Raw genomic sequence first — 19,967 nt, forward strand, 5'->3', positions numbered from 1 at the left:
CTTGGCAATCAAAGCAGTTTTCATGCAGTCATACTGACTCCTTTCTTCCACACTCAGTTTCAGAATGCAGTCATATCCAGTTTGAGGCACTCTGCTTAACAAACACTTAGCCCAATCTCTTTTATCTTTTATCAACATCATGGATTCCACAAGCCATTTCAAACATTTCAATCCATTGGAAGATATCAGAACCCTCCACATACACACCAACCACATCTTTCATAAACTTGGTGGCAGGGGACCTGACATACTCAACTGGTTTGGCTGACATCTCCACTCTAGCTTTCTCTAGCTGGATTCTCTGACATTCAGTGTCCTTGTATTTAAATTCAAGATCCCTGTCTTTGAGTTCAAGATCCCTATTTTTGAGTATCACTTGCTGTGCAAACACTTCCTTCTTAAGTTCAGCTTTAGTTTCCAATTTTTTATATTCAAAAGCCAATTTCATCCTCAATAATTCAAATTCCAGGGAATTCCCTGAAGGAACAATGCTGGGTTTTGGAATAGAGGCAGCCGGAGTGGTGGCACTCCCAGAAACAGATTCAATAACAACGCCAGGGGCAGGGTCCTCAATGGTTGCATCCCCCGCTTCATCAAGAGCATTACGATCAGTTGAGTAGTCCACCAGGGCAGCTATATCCAGTACACAACTAAACCTCAATTTAACAAAGTGTGGATATTTTGTAAGTGGCAAGGTTACACACTGTTTCTTAAAACCATTACCATCCCACCGCTTCCGCCAGTATAAATACTGGTGGGGGATTTCTATACTCCTGCCCTCTATATGGCAGAGTAAAAGCACAGAGCACCCCCGCCAAGATTCTCTATGCGGTAGCGAAGGACAAGCAATCATGGCTTAAGCTCTGAGGAGGTGATGCAGGCTGGGTCTTAAGTACAGTGTAGTCCCTGAGGCCCTATAAAGGATTGTCCACACACTATATTATGTGCTAACACAGTTCTTTATATACATAAGGTTCAGAATATATGATATGATATGATATGGCATTTATAATGCGCCTATACACAAGTATTTCAAGGCGCGACGAGGCAAGGGAGGGGAACAGAGGGAGGACGGACAACGATCCTACTAGGCCAAGTGTCATTCAGATCACGCAAGTGCGTCGGAAGGGGGCAGGGACAGTGCAGTACATGGGAGTAGATAATAAGAATAAGTAAAGTAATGGTCAGCATGTGGCAAGTGCATGGGTAAGGGCAGACATCAGGTGTCAAGGGCTGGTAGGGGGAATGTAGGGATACAGAAACAGTCCCCAAGTGCGGGGGTTGCCAGGTGGGCAGTGCAGGAGTGTGGCGCTGGCAGGGGAGGAACCTGCACCCGAGATCAGAGGGTGTCCAGGTAGCCAGTGCATTTCAAGTTACAGCCAGGAGGTCAGCAGAGGAGAGGAGGAGAGAAAGCAGAAGCAAACAGAAATATTTTGTGGTGCTTCCGGAACCGGATATGGTTCTCCTCAAGGTTAAGGGAGGCTGTTCCAGAGGGAGGCACCAGCTGAAGAAAAAGATCTACCAACAGCTCATTGCTTGGAAAAGCGACTGACCCTGAGGGAGTTGGAGGCGGATGAGCGAAAAGCTTGAGAGGGAAGATATTTAGGAAGAGAGAGTTGAAGGTATTGAGTCCCCAGGCCCCAGAAGTCCTTGTGGACAATGCAGAGGGTTTTGAATTTAATGCTCGTGGCCACTGGGGGCCAGTGCAGAGATTTCAGTCCTGGAGAGATACGATCCCTGGGCTTGAGGCTAAGGAAAAGTATTGCAGTCCTGTTCTGGATAAGTTGGAGAGGGCGGAGAGTAGAAGCAGGCAGATTTAGAAAGAGGCTGTTGCAATAGTCCAGCCTAGAGAGAACCAGAGCTCTGGAGACAGTGAGCTTCTGGGGGAAGGAGAGGAAAGGAAGAATACCTCTGAGGAGGAGCAGCTGGTAGTGTTACTTCTTCTTAGAGAGTCAGAGATGTGAGGAGAGAAGGAGAGTGTGGAGTCGAAGATGACCCCGAGATTTTTAGCCTTGCAGGTGGGAGCACGAAGAGGGCCAAGAGAAGCCGGCCAGAGAGCTACAGGAAAGAAGGGAGTAGGTGTGCCGATGCGGAGAATCTCAGTCTTACTGGCATTAGGGCAGAGGTCATTGGCGGCGCACCACTCCTGGATAGCAGACAGACAGTCAGAGATGAGGGAAGGAGAGGAGGAGGCCGAGGGTAGCTTGAAAATGAGCCCTTGGGGACACCACAGGTAGAGAAGAGGATAGCAGAGAGGAAGGACCCAAGTTGGACCTGGGAGGGTTGGTCTGAGAGGAAAGAAGTCAGCCATGCCAGAGCTTGAGCAGTGATACCCAGGTTGTCACGTAGATGGTTGAGCAGGATGGCATGGTCGACAGTGTCAAAGGCAGAAGAGAGATCAAGCAAGATGAGGACGCAGGGGGTGTTATAGTCAAGGTTGGAGAGCAGGTCTTCACGGATGTTCAGGAGAGCAGTTTCCGTGCTCTGGGAGCTCTGAAGCCAAACTGGTGGTCAAGAAGACAACCAACAGATTCAGTGTGGAGATTAAGCTGGGAGATGGCCAGTTTCTCCTGGAGCTTGCCCTGGAAGGGAGTGATGGAAATTGGGTGATAGTTATCCGGGCATGAGGGGTCGGCAGAGGGTTTATTAAGAAGAGGGTGCACAAGGGAGTGCTTCAGGGGGGATGGGAAGAATCCTGTGGTGAAGGTGTGATTGCAGAAATCAGCCAGGGCAGGAGCCAGGGATTCGATGTGGTCCCTGATAGTTTTGGAGGAACAGGGGTGTACCTATTTCGACGAGACTTTCATGGATCAGACTTGTCTAGAAACCTTGTCTGCAGAGTACAGGGGGAAGGCAGACAAGGGGGGAGGAGGGGCGGCTGCAGAAAGGCCAGAGGAAGAGCAGGGAGTAGGGTGTTAGGAAAGATTTCATAATTGTATGTAATTTACCCTCCATGTGGACACCCCCAAACTTTTTGCTGCTGTTTAGACACCATAGACTGACTTTGCCAGAGAAGCCCAGCCTTCAGCTGCACTCCTCTGGGCTTTCGCTCACTTTTTATGGGGAAACTGACATGCCCTTAAGACAGTCAGTGCTGGGAGACTTTGTGTCCCTTAGTCCTTTTCTAATGTTGCAACTTTTCTGCAGCAGGTAACAAGTGCACAATGTACCTTACAGTACAGTGTACTTGTGTCTCCTGGTCAATTGTAATGACCCTAGATACTCTCGATGGACTTTTTGTGAGATGTGCAGATGTGTCATGGACAGGGCTGGTGGCAGCTTATCTTTTAATAATATTTTAACCCTTTCCTGCCATGTTAACTGCGTTAACCGCGTTTGGCACAAATAGGTGGCCTGGCTCCAAAATGGCCATGCCACGAGGTTCTTTGTCCTGTCCTTTGGCCATCTTGCCCCTTTGCCGTCCCCAGGTCGAGCCGACCCGGGTCAGTCTTTATTTGGACATGCAGTTTCCCATGAAATGCCAAGCTTTCACAGGCTTCTGCATGCCTTGTGTGTGTGCCTCCAGGATGTGGGATGGGATGTCTGTCCCCAATACACATCCTGGGTGCCAGAGAGTCTGGAGTGCCATGAATGACTGGGACCACCGTGGTCCGTTTTTGGTCCATGTATGAAGTGTGTGTTTGTGAGCAGATCTCTCATTGGGTACTCTCTGTGGTGGCGCGAAGGGAACTTTGGACAGAAGGAGGCCAAAAACACCCATACCATGTCGATCTCTGGAGTTCTCACTGAACGAAGCATATGATCCAAGGATCCTGAAACCAAGAAGCCAAGTCAGGGAATTGCTGGTGAACCGCTGGACGGTTTTGCACCCTGAGCCCGCTGTCATCCCGTCAGACCCCTCTGCATCTGGTCATCCTAGAAGGTCTGGGAAGATGCTTCGACCCATTAGAATAGTGGGACCAACTATGCTCAGCACCTTTGACAAACTCTGCAAGTAAGCCTTCTCGGAAGTGTCTCTGGGCCAACCTGTGGGCTGACCAGTTTATGCAAGACCTTTGCCCTGTCTCTGCTGTCGTTTCGAGGAGGCCCTAGAAATTTGGTATACTGCTATCCCTGTGTCCGCAGCACCCTCACACCGAACTTCGTACACTTGGCATTCCCAGGTCTGAAGTGAGACGAGTGCGCCAGGACCGGAGCATACACGGTTACTGTTTTGCCCTGCCGCGACAACAACCTTTGCAGGTGTGCTGCATTTGTGACCCTCTTGCCCCTAGAGTCTGCTGCGGTGAAACTAGGGCAATTCATACACCCAGAGCGGAGAAATCTCCACTGTCCCATTTGGGAATCATCGCTGCATCTCAGGAACTGAAAGCCGCAGAGCCGTCATATTGCTGCAGTAGAACCCGCAACCGAAGTAGACTCGACTGGCGAAGTTTGGTCCGGAGTGCACCTGGGGCTGGTGAGTAACCCTAACCATAAGCAGTGGCCCCTAGCACCTCCATCCATTATTACGCACGAGTGGCCCCTGGGCGTCCCTCTCCTTTCCACTGCTAGTGCGAACTAGCGACTCCATCCCGCACTCTGGAACTGCCTCTGCCTTCAAGTGGAGGTCCTCCCTGAATAGTGGGAACTTGTTTTTCATTGCCTCATTCACCTTCCTGAGCTGCTAGAGACCCCTGAAGTAACCCCGTTTTGCCCATTGGAACAACCGCATGCACTTGCATTGCATGTACTATTGAGCACAAGGCTCCCCTCTTATTAGGGCTTGGACTGCCTCTTAGTTAGGTGTGTTGCTGATGTCGAAAAGGGCCTAAAGACTACCTGCACTGCCTGTTTCCTACCCATCTAGGTTGTCGACATATTTTGTGCATTTAACCCTTTAGACCCCAATGGTCTTGTATATATATTGTATTGATTGTGTTATGTTGGTTTACCTAGTATTGCTGTGATTCTTTGCTATGGTCTGAGTTACAAAGGCCTTGTAATGAATGTATTTATATTTTTGATATACACCTGTCTGGGAGTAATTTGTAAGTGTCCTTGCTTTGTGTGCTCATTGAGGTCTTTCAGTCACCCTCACCCCTCCTGAGACTTAGGGCCTCATTACGAGTTTGGAGGAAGCCATGGTGCTATTAGCGCCATGGCTGCCTCCAAACCGGGCTTCATTACCGGGTTCCTGCAATGAGGATTTACCGGCTCATTCCAACATAGGAGGACCCGGTAAGTCCTCCTTGCAGGAACCATTCCCCATTCCCATTTGAGTCCCCATAGGGCTCAATGGGAACGCGGAGGTAGGTAACAACAGGCACATTACAAGTGTCCCATTGTTACCTCCCTCTTCCCCTCGCGGGACCCGGAAAAGTCGTCTGGTTTTACCAGACGTCTGATCCGTGTCCCGCAAAGGGAACCTCGTAATTGGTGCTCCCGTAATGACGGGGGCCTGTCCCGTACCGGCCTCATTCATTCCGGGAGCACCAGGGTCGTAATGAGGCCCTAAGTCTTGACCGCATGCCATAGCTACCTTGATTGGTCTGGCTTGTCCAGAGGTTACTATGTTCCAAGAAACTAGGCTGGCCTTCTGAACATCTGCCCACCAGGTCAGAGTTCAGAAATCCATCTTAACATAGGGGGAGGGAAGGGATAGGAGGAGAGTGAAGACAGAATGACCTGAGTTTTAGAGATGAAGTAAGAAGCCAGTGCCATGCATAGGGCCTTGGAAGGGACAGGAGAGGTAGAGACTGTGGCAGGATTGGCCAGTTCCTTGCAGATTTTAAAGAGTTCAGCCGAGTTGTTAGATGCCGTAGAGATGCAGGCTTGGATATGAGCTCTCTTCTTAGGACAGAGAGCCGGTATTGCCTTCGCATCAGGCGGCAGGCCAGTTTGTCAGAGGATGTACATGAAGCATGCCATTCCCTCTCGGCCACCCTGCACTTGCGTTTTACGGTGACAAGGTCTGAGACGTACCAGGAGTTGCACTTGGATTTGGGCTTCAGGCGGATTCTCATGACAGGGCAAGGATATCAAGGGTATCAGATATAGCAGAGTGGAGCATGGAGAGGGCTGTGTCAGGGTGAGAGTCAGCCAAAGGGAGAGGGTGGTGATAGGGTAGCGGCGAAAGCCTCACCTGACACGCGATTCATGGCTCGGAAGACCGAGAAGGTGGGTGGCAGTGATGGAAGTGGCTTGGCCTGAGGGGTAGGGAGGGTGAGGTGGGAAGAGAGGAGAAAGTGATCGCTCCAGGAGTGAGGAGTTGAGAGAGGGACAGAGAGGGGAAGGTATGAGGAGATCAGAACATCCAGAGTGTGTCCTGCAGAGTGAGCTGGGCCAGAGGGGGGATTAATGAGGGAGAGAGAGCTGCAGAGGTTGCGAAAGAGCCCGGGGGGAGGATAGGAGGCATCCAAGTGTACAAGAGGCTTCAAGCTACATATACTCAATCAATAACACACTTTGTGCTTTGGCAATACTAATATGATAAATATGTACACTTTCTATGTGGTACCACAGTTTACTCTTGACTCTTTTAAAATGCACCAACTGCTGACAGGCTCAAAGGTATACACATCAAATAGTAAAATGAATCAACAATAGACTAAGGAAGGAAGACAAGTTAGGTTAAACAATGGCAAAAAAGTTTGTCCCACTACCATGAAACAGTTCTGTTTGAGGATCCTCCCACCTGGGCAACCTGTAAATAAAGTGTATTAACAAGACCAGTCCATATATGTTTAAGAGAGTCTTGTTTCCTGCTTAAAATGTTCTACTACCCCAATGTTCCTGAGTTTAGCAGAGTTGTTTGATGGTTCGTCGACGCATCCCTCTTGGGTGAACTCCCTTTAAAGTAGGAGCCACCAGGTGTCGAGATTCCACAAAGAAATGTGAACAATGTCGTCGAGGCAGCAGCTTCGGCCTTTGCGGTGCTTGTCGACGATCGATCATGGATGTCCTGCGAAGATGAGGCGTGCGGTGCATCCCGATGAAGAGAGTTTGTTGCCGCAAAGAGTACCTGATGAAGAATGTAGGCCCAGCAGCGGGTGTCGGGTGTCAGCGTTGGCATCGACAATCAGGACTCAATCCCTTCTGACTTTCAGATCTTCATTGGTATCTTTGTGGACTTTGGGTGGCAGGAAACCCACCAGCGGATTCTCCTCAGCTCGTCGATGACCTTGACTTTCTCCGGCGGGACAAAGCAGTCGACTGTGATGGCAATGGAGTCCTTGATTTCAAAGTGTCTTAGTCAACAGTGGAGCGATGCAGCTCCTGTCGTCGAGCAGCACAGCGTGAAGCTGTCCCCGCTTCTGGGCCACACTACTCAACGGGCTTCCAGCAGTTACGGCGGTCCTCTGAACCCTGGTCAACAATGACGGACTTCGATGTCCGGGTGCTTCACTTCAGATTCCTCGGCGGTCCCAGTCTTTGGTCGACAGACTTTTGGGAGTGGTTTCCCGGGAGCCTTGGTGAAGATTAGCTTTCTGTACAATGTTCCCTCGTAGCTCGGGTAGAGGTCTCCTAACCAGGTCCTCTCTTGGATCAGTCTTGAAGACAGGACAGCTTTCAGATTGCGTTGAAGGAAAGCAGAAGCAATTCTTCTTCTTCCAGCTCAGCTTCAAGGATAAGTAGCTTCAAGTTTCGACTTCAGCTTCTGAACAATTCTGGTACATGAGAGGTCCGCAGATATACTGTTTTGTATCTTATTCAAACTGCTGATCCAAGCTCAGGCAGCCAATCATTCAGAAGGGCATTCAGCAGTCAGGCAGCCAATCAGGCTCGCAGTGCATTCAGGCCATTCACTTCCATCCAGGCACTCACAACAAAGAAAGTGGATTGGAGCAAGCCCCCAGCCTTTCAGCACACCACACTGCATTCATACCAGTTTCGGGCAGGGCCATCTCATTCATTGCGTCACACACCAGAAACCAGACACCCATAACATGAAATGTATATTTGTCACACACTCCATTAACCCAGGTCCCACCCTAAGGGTGTACCCACAACATACAGTCATTGGAAAGTCTCCAGCCAGTCTGACCTGGACTTCCCCACAATACCATATATGGAACTTCCACCCAACAGCCAGTCAGGGGAAGGGACAGAGTTAAGGCTTCCCAGGACTTTGGGAAAATGAGGTAACAGGCAATAGAAAGCAAGAGGCCACAGGCGCCATCGTGTCTCCAATCAGGAATAAACTTATTCTAATGGCAGTGCCTGGGTATACCAAGGTGACGGATACTCAGAGCACCTGTCAAATGCAGCATGGAGCTGCCACCATCCCATACCCTGCTCTTTGGGCCACACACAGGTGCCCAAATACACTAGGTGTACAGGGTTGTACCCCCACCCATGGGTGCCATAATGGTATCCCAAGGGTCTGTTCACCACAACCAAAAAGAGGAAGAGCTGCACCGTCAGGAGTCCCACATGGACTCCTTTGCAGAAAACAACAAAGAACACACATGATAACAGGAGTACAGAACCAGGATATCGAGGCGCTGTCCTTCCAATGCCTTTCCAGCATCACAGTCGCCCCACCCAGACTGAGGTTAGGGTGGTCTAATCTCCCACGAGATTGACACCCTCATCCAGATGGTCAACATACCTTCTGGAAAGGCCATCTGCATTATCGTGACTCTTCCCTGGTCTGTGCTCTATGGTGAAGTCTAGCCCTTGCAGGCTAATGGACCACCTGAGCAGTTTGGGGTTTTCATCCTTCATCTGCATAAGGCATTTTAGGGGCTTATGATCTGTTTGGACCTTGAAGGTAGACTCTGTAAGGTAGGGCCTAAAACGCCTAAGGCTCCAAACTACACTGAAACATTCCTTTTCAACCGTAGCCCACCTAAATTCTGTACCCTTAAGTTGTCTACTGATGAAGATGATAGGATGTTCTCTTCCTTTGTCATCTAACTGGGACAAGACCGCTCCAATTCCGGTGTCATAGGCATCAGTCTGAACAGTAAAGTGTTTGCTGTAGTCAGGTGCACACAACACAGGTGCTCTACATAGACTTTCCTTCAAGCTAACAAAGGTCTTCTGACAGTCTTCCGTCCAATTAACCTTCCTCTGTTGTTTGGGTGAAGTCAGAGCTGTCAGAGGGCAGCTATGGTTCTATAGTCCGCCATGAAGTTCTGGTAAAATCCAGTGAGCCCCAAAAAGGCTCTAACCTGGGCTTGAGTAGTGGGAGTCTCCCAGTCACGTACATCCTGTACCTTACTGGGGAGAGGTTTGATTCGATTCCCACCTACCTCATGACCAAGATAAGTGACTTTCACCTGAACTATCTGGCACTTGGTGGCCTTGATAGTGAGGTTAGCCCTTTTCAGGTCCTTTAACACCCTATCCAAATGAGTCAAATGCTCTTTCCAGGTAGAACTGTAGACAGCAATGTCGTCTAAGTAGGCCACACAAAAGGCTTCCAGCCCACCAAGCACATGGTTTACTAAACTATGGATGGTGGCAGGTGCATTCTTCAACCCAAAAGGCATGACTAAACTGGTAGAGCCCCTCAGGTGTTGAGAACACAGTATTTTCCTTGGCACGGTCCATCAGAGCTATTTGCCGATAGCAGGAGGTAAGGTCAAAGGTGCTTACAAATTTGGCAGCACCTATGGTATACACAAGCTCATCAGCCCTGGGCAATATGCGTCAGTTTTGGTGACAGCATTGAACCCTGTGTAGTCTACACAAATCCACCAATCATTGGTACCTGCCTGGGAACTTGCATGGGGACAAGGACCACTGGACTGGACCAGAGACTGGCCGAGGCTTCAATAACACTGAGTTTCAACATCTTAGCAACCTCAGCCTGGATGTGGTTCTTAACCATGTCTGACATTCGGGAGCACTTGCTTTTGACAGGCACACTGTCACCAGTGTCAATTGCGTACCTACACCACAGAGTGAGGCCTGGCGTCAGTGAGAACAGAGGGACATACTGCCAGAGCAAAGCCCTGCAGACCCTCTGCTGCTCTGGTGTCAGATCTGGATTGAGATGGACTCCCTCCACTGAGCCATCCTGAGGGTTGCTACGCAGAAAATCAGGAAGGGGCTCACTCTCATACTCCTCTTGCTCTGGAGTTAGCAGAAGGCATGATACTTCCTCTCGTCTGTGGAAAGGCTTGACCGTGTTGACGTGAAATACCTGAGGGGCAACCCCAGGGACTCCCATGTCAACCAGATAGTTGACTTCGCCCATCTTGGAGATTATCCTGAAGTGTTCAGTCCACTTATCTGCCAAAGCTTGAGGCTTTGTAGGCTCCATCACAAGGATCTCCTGTCCTGAGGTCCAATGCACTTGTGATGCTTTATGGTCATGCCTGTATTTGTTCAATTCCTGGCTTGCCGTAAGATTCGCTGTCACCTGGCCCATCTTCTGTGCCATCCTCTATCTGAGGCCTAACACATAGTCCCCTACTTGCTTGGCAGGACCTGGAGTGGTGGCTTCCATACTATCTCTGATTAAGGCGAGTGGCCCCCTAACGGAATGTCGAAAGAGAAGCTCAAAGGGGCTGAAACCAACACCCTCTTGAGGGACTTCTCTGTAGGCAAACAACACGTATGGTAGGAGGAGATCCCATTTCCTCCTTAAGGGCTCTTCAAAAGCACCCAGCATGCCATTGAGAGTTTTATTAAACCTATCGACCAGACCATTGGTCTGGAGGTGGTAGGAGGTGGAAAACGTATAGGTTACCCCACATTCCTTCCACATCGCTTGCATGCAACTAAACATGAAGTTGGATCCTCTGTCAGAGACCACCTCTTTAGGGAATCCAACTCTGGTAAAAATACTGAGGAGAGCCCTGGCAACCAAATTGGCAAAAATGATCCAAAGCTGTATAGCCTCAGGGTACCTGGTGGCATGATCAACCAGGACCAGGATGAACCGGTGTCCACCTGATGTGGGAGGGTCAAGGGGACTGACAATGTTGATGCCAACCCTCTCCAATGGTGTGCCAACCACTGGCAAAGGCTGTAGTGGGGCAATGACACTGCCTCCAGTCTTGCCAGACAACTGACAAGTGGGACAGGTCCGGCAATGGTTCTCCACTTGTACTTCATTCCGGGGCCAGTAGAAATGTGCAGAGAGCTTCTGCTTAGTCTGCTTGGTCCCAAGATGACCAACTAAGGGTACCTCATGCGCCAACTGCAACAGGAAGGGCCTGTAAACATGGGGTACCACCAACCTCTTGAGGGGACCAGGTTTAGGCTTTGTGGGCTCACTACAAAGGAGCTCACCCTTCCAATACATTATGAATGACCTAGGCACTTCACCTTGTGCCTGGGTCTGGTCCTGTTTCCTTAGACCCTCGAGAGAGAGAGAGTGGCACTCTCTCTGACACTTACAGAAGTCTCCCCTATAGGGCCCCCCTTCAGCCAGCAGTCACAGTGAGCACCTCTCCCGCAAGAGGGTCTTCTGGCTCTTCTCCCTCAGGAGTTGAGTCTCAGGTTACCACTGGAACCAGCCCGTCCGGAGCCTGAATCCCAGTGGGTGCTGCTGAAGCTGCAGGAAGAGAAGGAGCCCCATCACAGAGGTGGCCTTCTTGCTCTTCCGTCTTGCCTTGTTTCTCCCCTTTGGCTTGAGTACCTTACTCGCAGTCAGACCCTGTGTGACCTGTGATCTAGTGACTGCAGCAGCAGTCTGGGGGGTATTATACAAAAATGTTGCCCTCATTTGTGCGCCCGCACAGTCACTGCGACTTTGGAGGCGCACAAAATGAGGGTGACATTGACTGTGCCCGAGCAGAGCGGGGGTTGCGGGGGTGTCCCCCGGTCTTCCTGGGCACAGTAATTGGGGTCGGGGGCTGCGGGGGTGTCCCCGCTTACCATTTCAGAAAGCGGGGGATACAGAAAAAAAAAAAAAGAAAAAAAAAAGCACCCTGCGGCGTCAGCTCCAACCCACGTTAGTGGGAAGAGCTGCCACCGCAGGGATCACAGAGTGCGGGCGGCACACACAGAAGTGTGCCGCCCGAAAGGTAAGTGGGGTGGGGAGTTGGGAGGGGTAAAACAGGCCAGGGGAAGCGGGCACGGTGATCCATATGATCACTGCGCCGCGTGTTAGGGAGAATTCTCTGTTTAGGCTGAATTTCCTAACCTAGTGAGTCCCCCAGCAGCTTTGCTGGATTTCTGGAGTTTGTTTTTTCCATCCTGCCAAGAGTGTGACCCTTTTCTCCCACTCTTGGACATGTATGTGTATGATTCCTTTGATATGTCAATGTGTTCGATGGGCTATGGGGTCTTTTACTCCATAGGGTCTCATATGTTTTTCTATGTGTGTCGCACTGCACCTTACGTGTCGTGACACGGGGGCGCCCTAGCAGGTTCCCCCACCATAGACTCCATACCCGGGGACTGACTACTGTCTCCCCGGGCATGTAAAGTCACCATTGGCTTTACTAGACCTAAATTTGCTAACAGAACTAGTACCAACCATCTTATTGTGGACGTGCTAGTAGGGGTAATTCGATTACTCCTGGATCTGTTACTCGAGGGGGCACTGTCCCGTCCCCCCTCGTCGAGTTTTGGCTGGTGGCAGTGGAAACTACTTGTTATGTTCGACCCCGAGCATAACTCTATGGGATTTATCCCATTGTTGAAGATTGATACTTTTCTTGTTAATCTCCAACGTACCACCGATCTACTTATCTTAAATAGGTTTATCGAGTGGTATTTTCTGCCAGAACTCGGTTTGTAAAATGGCGTCTGTGTTCGTCTCTGTGACTCCTAAACCAAAGGTTGAGCCCTTTGTTCCACTTTTGGTGGGCCTCTGGACAGAGACCCTCCAAAGTGGTGCCATTCTGTCTGGGTTACCTCAGGGGTGTGGGAGGGGGTTTAGACACCCTGGACCGAGTTGCCTTGCCAACTCAGGTCGCACTCTAGAGTGATTGGCCCAGGTGGTGAGCCTTCCCGCTCACCACTTAGCATGTGTTGATTGACAGCTAGGCTGAATGAATGGGGGGCGTCTGCATAAAAGCAGGGCTTTTGGGACTGGATCTTCAGAAGTCGCCACAGGACCTAAAGAATCCGACGAGGGTAACGCTGAGCCGACCTACACGACGACACCTCCGGTGGAGCCCTGCAGAATCGTCTCACAATCTCCCGACGACAGAGGAGATCTCCCTGCCGGAGAGTCTCTTCCCCTGGCTGGTGGGAACAACCAGTCTACTTCTCCTTTATACCTTTTATTCACCCAGGACGCAGTGGTCGAATTGCCCGTGCACAGCACCCGGCAACCGGATAGCCACTATCCCTGTTCCGCGACTGAAAGGTGGTGCCTTGTGACGGAGCACTCCGCGGCTGGTCTCTTCCCTGGTGGTGCACCGGACTTCCTGATCTTCGACGTCGAGAGCATCTCTTCTCTTAGCCAAGACCCATCGTGCATCCACCACCAGGAACAACTGCCCCCGCCGGAGCTGCCCTCCACAACAAGGTACCGTACTCGCCTGGCTTCCCGTTGTTGATCGGTTCGTGTGAGGTATCTGATTCCTCTCCGTTCCGTTGGGTTGCCTCCAAGCTTTATTCACTCTTTTTCTGAACTGGTTCCTCCTGTCGCTAACATTGTGCTACAAAGACTTGAGCGTGTCTTCACTAGAGACTTTCCAGGACATCGTGCCTTGCCTCTCACCGAGTGGGCCTGGCCGCTGAACTTTTACGATCTATTGTGATTATTGCATTCCTGCCTTGCATTTTTCCCGCTTCAGTACGAATCGTGTTGACTTCATTATCTGCCTATCTCTTTTCTCCCTTTTACACAAATATATTCGAGTGTCATCTAGGTTGGGGTATACACCTCTGTCTGCAAATAAGTGGTGCCGTAAAAACCTAGAGTTGTCGATATTGTGTTTCAGGAGATCGAGCTTTATTCCATTCCGCAGAGTAATTGCATTTTGATTTGTTTGCCGTGATTTGCCTTAGTATTTTTCGTACACGTTCTGTTATAAATAAATAACTTACTATCTTTATACTAAGCCTTGTTGCGTGCTTACTTGTTTTGCTGTGAAGAATTGCCCTATCTTGTATACTCCCTATACTGACCAACTTTTCTTGAGAGAAGTCTGACTGCTCAGCCACAGCTACCAATTGAATCTGTGTGGTACAGACTGCTACCAAGTGGGTTCATCGCAACACCTGTAGTCCTAAATCTTTTGCAGTGGTCCCAGAGGGAACTGCACAGGTTTCCGCCTAACACCGCGCCATAACTGCCGTCGGCATTTTCGGCGTTGCAGTTACGGGCGGCGCAGTGATCCCAAAGATCCGTCTGGGGTAATCCATCAGAGATCAACCCCAACTCCACTAGATCATTACCCAACAAAATGATGGCAGGTACATTGTCCTGTCCCAGGATGGGAAGCTTTGCTGTCTTGTACGCAATCGTGATTGTGACTATGGCAACAGGAGATAATTTGAGAGGCCCAGCAGCTAACCTGGCAGTTCTCCGAGGAGCACCTAAATTCTCCTCTGGCATGAGCAGGATCCTGTCCACCACTGTCATACTTGCCCCAGTGTCTCTCAAACCAGTAGAAAGCTGGCCATTCAAGAGGACACGTCTCAAAAACCTACAGGTGTTTTGTGGGATTATAGCCAGTACTTCTGCATACTGGTCCCAGGCCCCAAGGGACACCAGGGAAATCTCGGCAGGTACACCAAATGTGATTCCTGTAGAGGAGGGGAAGACAGTGGCCTCCACCTCAGGCATGAAGCAAGGGTAGGTCAGGCTGACAGCCTGGACTCCAAGTGCCTTACCTTTACAATTGGGGATACCCTTCTTGTGGTCCAAAGCCCCATAGTCCCAACAAGTGCCAGGAATGTGAAGTACGGTACTGCAGCCACTGGGGGCCTTTTTTGCAGCAGGAGGACTGCTACTCTTACTCCCACCCCCATAAGACGTATCCCACTAGATTTGTGGGTTTTAGGAGAGGAAGGATTAGATTTAGTCGACTGTGACTGCTTTTGGGACTCCTCAGACTTCTGAGAGGCCCCCTTTTCTTTGTCCTTGTCCTTCCCACTGGGTTCCTTAGGGGACACCCGGTGAGAGACCCACTTGTCAGCCAGCCTGGCCACCTTAAAGGGATCTAAAATGTTCCGGTCAGCAACATACTGACGCAGCTTTGGTGACAGGTGTTAGGCAGAATCCAGTGCATTGCCCTTAGGGAGCACTACACCAGATTAGGACTACAGGTGAGAGCAATAAATCCCCTTTCGTATCAGTCTGTACCACAAAGATTTAGTTGGTAGCTGTGGCTAAGCAGTCAGACTTATCTCAAGAGGGAGATGAGCAGTATTCAGGGTGTACACAATAGGCAGTACATTACTATGGAGCAAGGAAACACTGACCAAAGCTTGTATCAAAAAGAGAATATGGACCTCATTCCGAGTCATGCCGGTAAGGACTAGTACTTCCCGGCATGGCGGAAAGTACGACACCGTGCTGGTTTAAGAGCGAAAATTGCGGCCCATTCCGAGTTCTCGGACATGCACTTTCTGCCATGCCAACACCGCCCTGTAAGCAGTAGCATCAGTGCATAACTGTGACCGTAATTTACGGAGACCGTAAATTACGGTCACTGAAAAAAAGGAACCAGAAATTACGACATCGCACAGGAATGGGAAGGAGAGCGGCGGCCATCTTTAAAAACACAATCCATTGCCATCCGCAGCCGCCAGCACCCTTGTGAGGAAACTAAAGTTGGAAACCGGACCAGGCACGGCTCAACATGCCAAAAGCACCAAAAAGGGCGGCGGATTGCATTCGCAAGCAGAGATTCTGCCCCCAAGAACTCCAGGCCATGGTAGACTTCCTGGCAGAGCATGCCGATGTCGTCTTCAGTGAGCGACATGCGGAGGGAGTCGACCCTCCACAAGAAGAACATTTGGCCGGAACTGGCACAGAGGGTGAGCGCTGTCGGCAACACCCCCCGCACCCCCAGGGACTGCCACAAGCGGTGGGATGACCTGCGGGTGCGGGTGTGGGTGCGGGCCTCCTCTCCAGCAACCGCAGCCAGGCCCTGCAGACGGGAGGTGGCACAAGTACCGCAGTCCAACTGGGAGGCCGTGGGAGGAGACCTGTGCGGAGCTCATTGGCATTGAATCCATTGAGGGCGTGGGGACCATGGAGTGCGGGGGAACACTTCTGCAGAAGGAGGTGAGTGTCGACAGTGTACACTGGCAATGTCCATTGCATGATCTAAACTGACCCAGGGGCCATCGAAAGCACCCTCTCGTGTTGCCATCCCCCCATCCAACGCCCCCCCATCCAACAAATGCTGAGGCAAGTGCCGCCTAACGATGACCCAAGTGCGAGTACATAACGCACATCAACCATAGTGCATTGACTTGCACAGCCCATCATGTACACTGTCCACCGTGGTAGGCATTGTACTAGCCAAAATGTACATGACCAGGGCACAATGAGTCACTCCCAAACATGTGTATATGTCATCACCATGCACATGTACCACTGCCATAGCTACCCCCCAAACAGAACAAACCGTAAATGACCGAAATGTCCATGCAACCATGTATGCAAATAGGACATTGCACATACACTAATGTTGTCCCTCTCTTCTACCCCCACAGACACAGACCATGACAGCACAGAGCCCCAGGGAAGCTGACCAAGCACCTCCACGGGTACTGGCAGGGTCAGGCCGAAGCCAGCGCCAAAAAAAAAAACACCCCCCAACCCACAGAAAGGCCACTTGAAGCTGGCAGACCAGCATGCCATACAGCATCGGCGGCAGCAACTGTGCCAACCCCCAGCTCGGTGCACTCCAGGGTCTCAGGGGAGGCTGCTGCTACCGCGCCGGATGAGTGGGAGCCCAGCCCGTCACCCATCTGGGGGCCCATGTCGGAGGATGGGCAAAACACAATGCACAGCCCGGAGCCATGCTCCGTAACCCTGGCGTCATGCAGTGACTCCGGGGATGCACCATCACCGGTGCACAGTTTGGAACTCAACCTGCAGGGGTATGATGCCGATCCCCCCAATCCACTCATGCCGCCCCCTGCAGAGCATGCTGGTGCAAGTGGATCTTCAGATGGTTTCCCTTCTTTTGACCACCAGCGAGTGCATCGGTTGACTGATTTCATACAGAACTACATTGAGGACAATCGCCAGGCCAGGGCAGAATTGCATGTAGAACTCAATCAAATGTGGCAGTCCCTCACCGACTGCACCACAAGATTGTATGACTCTTTGACTGACAACACGACCCGGCTATGTCATGTCCTTAATCGCATAGCAAATGCCCTTGAGGCAGGGCATCCAAGTACAGAGCCACAGCAGGAGGACACATCCGCAACCAGTGAGGCCACGCAATGCAGCCCGGAGAGACGCACTCGGCGTTCCTTGCATCAACGGGATTTGCCCCCCCCAGACTAGGGGAGCAAGAGACATTAGGCATTCCTGCCACATGTGGGCCCCACATCCTACATGGGATGACTGCTCTGGAGTTGGGGGGAGGGGGGAGACGGTGTGTTCTGGAGTTGAGGGGAGGGGGGAGGGGGGAGATGGTGTGTTCTGGAGTTTGGGGGGAGGGGGGAGATGGTGTGTTCTGGAGTTGGGGGGAGGGGGGAGGGGGGAGATGGTGTGTTCTGGAGTTGGGGGGAGGGTGGAGGGGGGAGATGGTGTGTTCTGGAGTTGGGGGGAGGAGGGAAATGGTGTGTTCTGGAGTTGGGGGAGGGGGAGACAGTGTGTTCTGGAGTTGGGGGAGGGGGCATGGGCAGTTGCTGATGTAAGCACTATTTTTTTTTTCTCTCAATACACAATTGGTGTCGCAAACTTAAACCGTTGTGGACATTCTTCATTGCACATTTGTTCATTGACTACTGCCAGTGCATGGTGTACAAGTATGTACGAGTCCGTTGCCCTGTGTGCCCATGTCATGACACCCTCTACTGGCTTGTGTCCTGGAGACCTTGTCCACTGTAAGTACAGAGCATTACATGTCCCTCAAGTGCACAGCCTCAATGACCCTTTGTTGGCACTTCACCCTCCGCCTTCACCGCATCGTCCTGTGGTTGTAGCAGTACCATGTCAGGGGTGATAGCCGCTCACGTAGGGATGCACTTTTTGTCCATCTGCACATATGGCATGGGCCCATTCGACACCAGATATCAGTGGAGGGGTCACCCACCAGTCCTGCTTCGCCGGCACATATGTGCCTCACGCAAGCCAGGTGACTGCTTCATCTATACGCATGCATGGGTATGACCATTGTCTGGTTGCCCCATGGCCCTGTTCAGGGAGTTCGTGACAGGGGTCATGTGGCTTGCTGTCAAGGGACAGACAACAACAGCTGCATGTGTCGCCAAATGAGGTGGGTGTGTGGACTGTCATGGTGGAGAACAGTACTTGGCTGTCATGGCAGGGTTTCAATGATGGCCATCTGGACATGTCCATGGATGTATTGGGCACGATCAGTGACACAAATATGTGTCTGGTGCAATGTAATGCAGTGGGGTGTTGCGTCTACATGATGGCCCATGAACGATGGTGTGGACATCTTGGGGTACATGTTCCTTTGTTGCATGCTGCTGTCCTAATGTCGATTAATGTGGTGTTGTGTACTGTGTACATTCTTATTTGGGTGTGATGGCTGTAGTCTGTGGATCATGGTCATCATCCTGTTCTGATCCATTCTATGGTGATTCCCAACACTCCTTTGGCCTTTGAGGTGCTCCATCGATCGTGGACATCCTGTGAAGAAGAGGCTTGCGGTGCACCTCGATGATGAGATTTTGTGTCCGCAAAGAGTACTTGATGAAGAACGTTGCCCTGGCAGCGGTCATCAGGTGTCTGGATTGGTGCCGACGATCGGTACTCGACCACGACTGGCTTTCGGATCTTCTTTGGCATCTTTGTGGACGTCCGGCTGTGATGTTGGAAATGCATCGGAGGGACAGGGCCTCCGAATCCTTGTCCTTTATTGCTTTTTATCATGTGTTCTGTCTTGTTTACCACGCAGGAGTTCATGTGAGACTTCCTGTATTTGGTTTGGTGAACAGACTATTGGGATACCCTTATGGCACCCATGGGTGGGAGTACAACCCTGTACTCCTATTGTATGTTTTTGAGCACCTGTGTGTGGCCCACAGAGCAGGGTATGGGCTGGTGGCAGCTTTGGGCTGAATTGACAGGTGCCCTGAGCGTCATCCATTTTGGGATGCCGAGGCCCTGTCATTGGAATCTGTGGATTCCTGATAGGAAACAAAATGGCCCCTGTGACCGTTTGCTTTCTATCGCCTGTTACCTTACTTTTCCCAAAGTCCCGGAAAGCCCTGACTCTGTCCCTTCCCCCTAACTGGCTGAATAGGAGATTAACAGTATATGTGGGGGCCTCTCACTGCTAGAAATCGTTCAGAAGCTGAAGTCGAAACTGATGATTACTCTCAAAGCCAAACCAGGAGAAGAAGGTAAACCGCTGTTCCCTTTGTTGCAAGCTGTGTCTTCAAGAACTGATCCAATAGAGGACCTGGCTAGGAGACCTCTCCCCGAGCTACAGGGAACATCGTGCACCAGCTGATCTTTGCCAAAGCTCCCTGGTAGACAGACCTACGAAAGGCTGCCAACTAGAGAAGGGGACAGCCGAGAAGAACGAAGAAAAGCCCCGGACAGCCACCCACCGTCGACGACTACCGTCGCTGACCGGCGCCACAGTGCTCCCTTTGCCTAAGAACATTTGATCCAAGGACCCCCTTGTTCAATCCCGTCGACTGCTTTCATCCTGCCGGAGAAAGTTAAGGGCGCAGATGACCGAGGAGAATCCGCCGGTGGGTTGCCCACCACCCGAAGACCCCAGAGACGCAGATGAAGTTACTGAAGCCAACCGTGGTCACGTCCCGTTCGCCGATGCCAGACGCCGATGATCCAACGCCCTTGCTGGGCCAAGGTTCTTCACTGACTCTTTGCGGCAACAAACCATTGTCGTCGAGGTGCACCACATGCCTCCCCTGTTGCAGGATGTATTCGACCACTCATCAACAAGCACCGCAAGGACCTAAGCTGCTGCCTCAAA

This window comes from Ambystoma mexicanum, chromosome 5q (assembly GCF_040938575.1).
Source record: "Ambystoma mexicanum isolate Mex_15411 chromosome 5q, UKY_AmexF1_1, whole genome shotgun sequence".
Taxonomy (NCBI): domain Eukaryota; kingdom Metazoa; phylum Chordata; class Amphibia; order Caudata; family Ambystomatidae; genus Ambystoma; species Ambystoma mexicanum.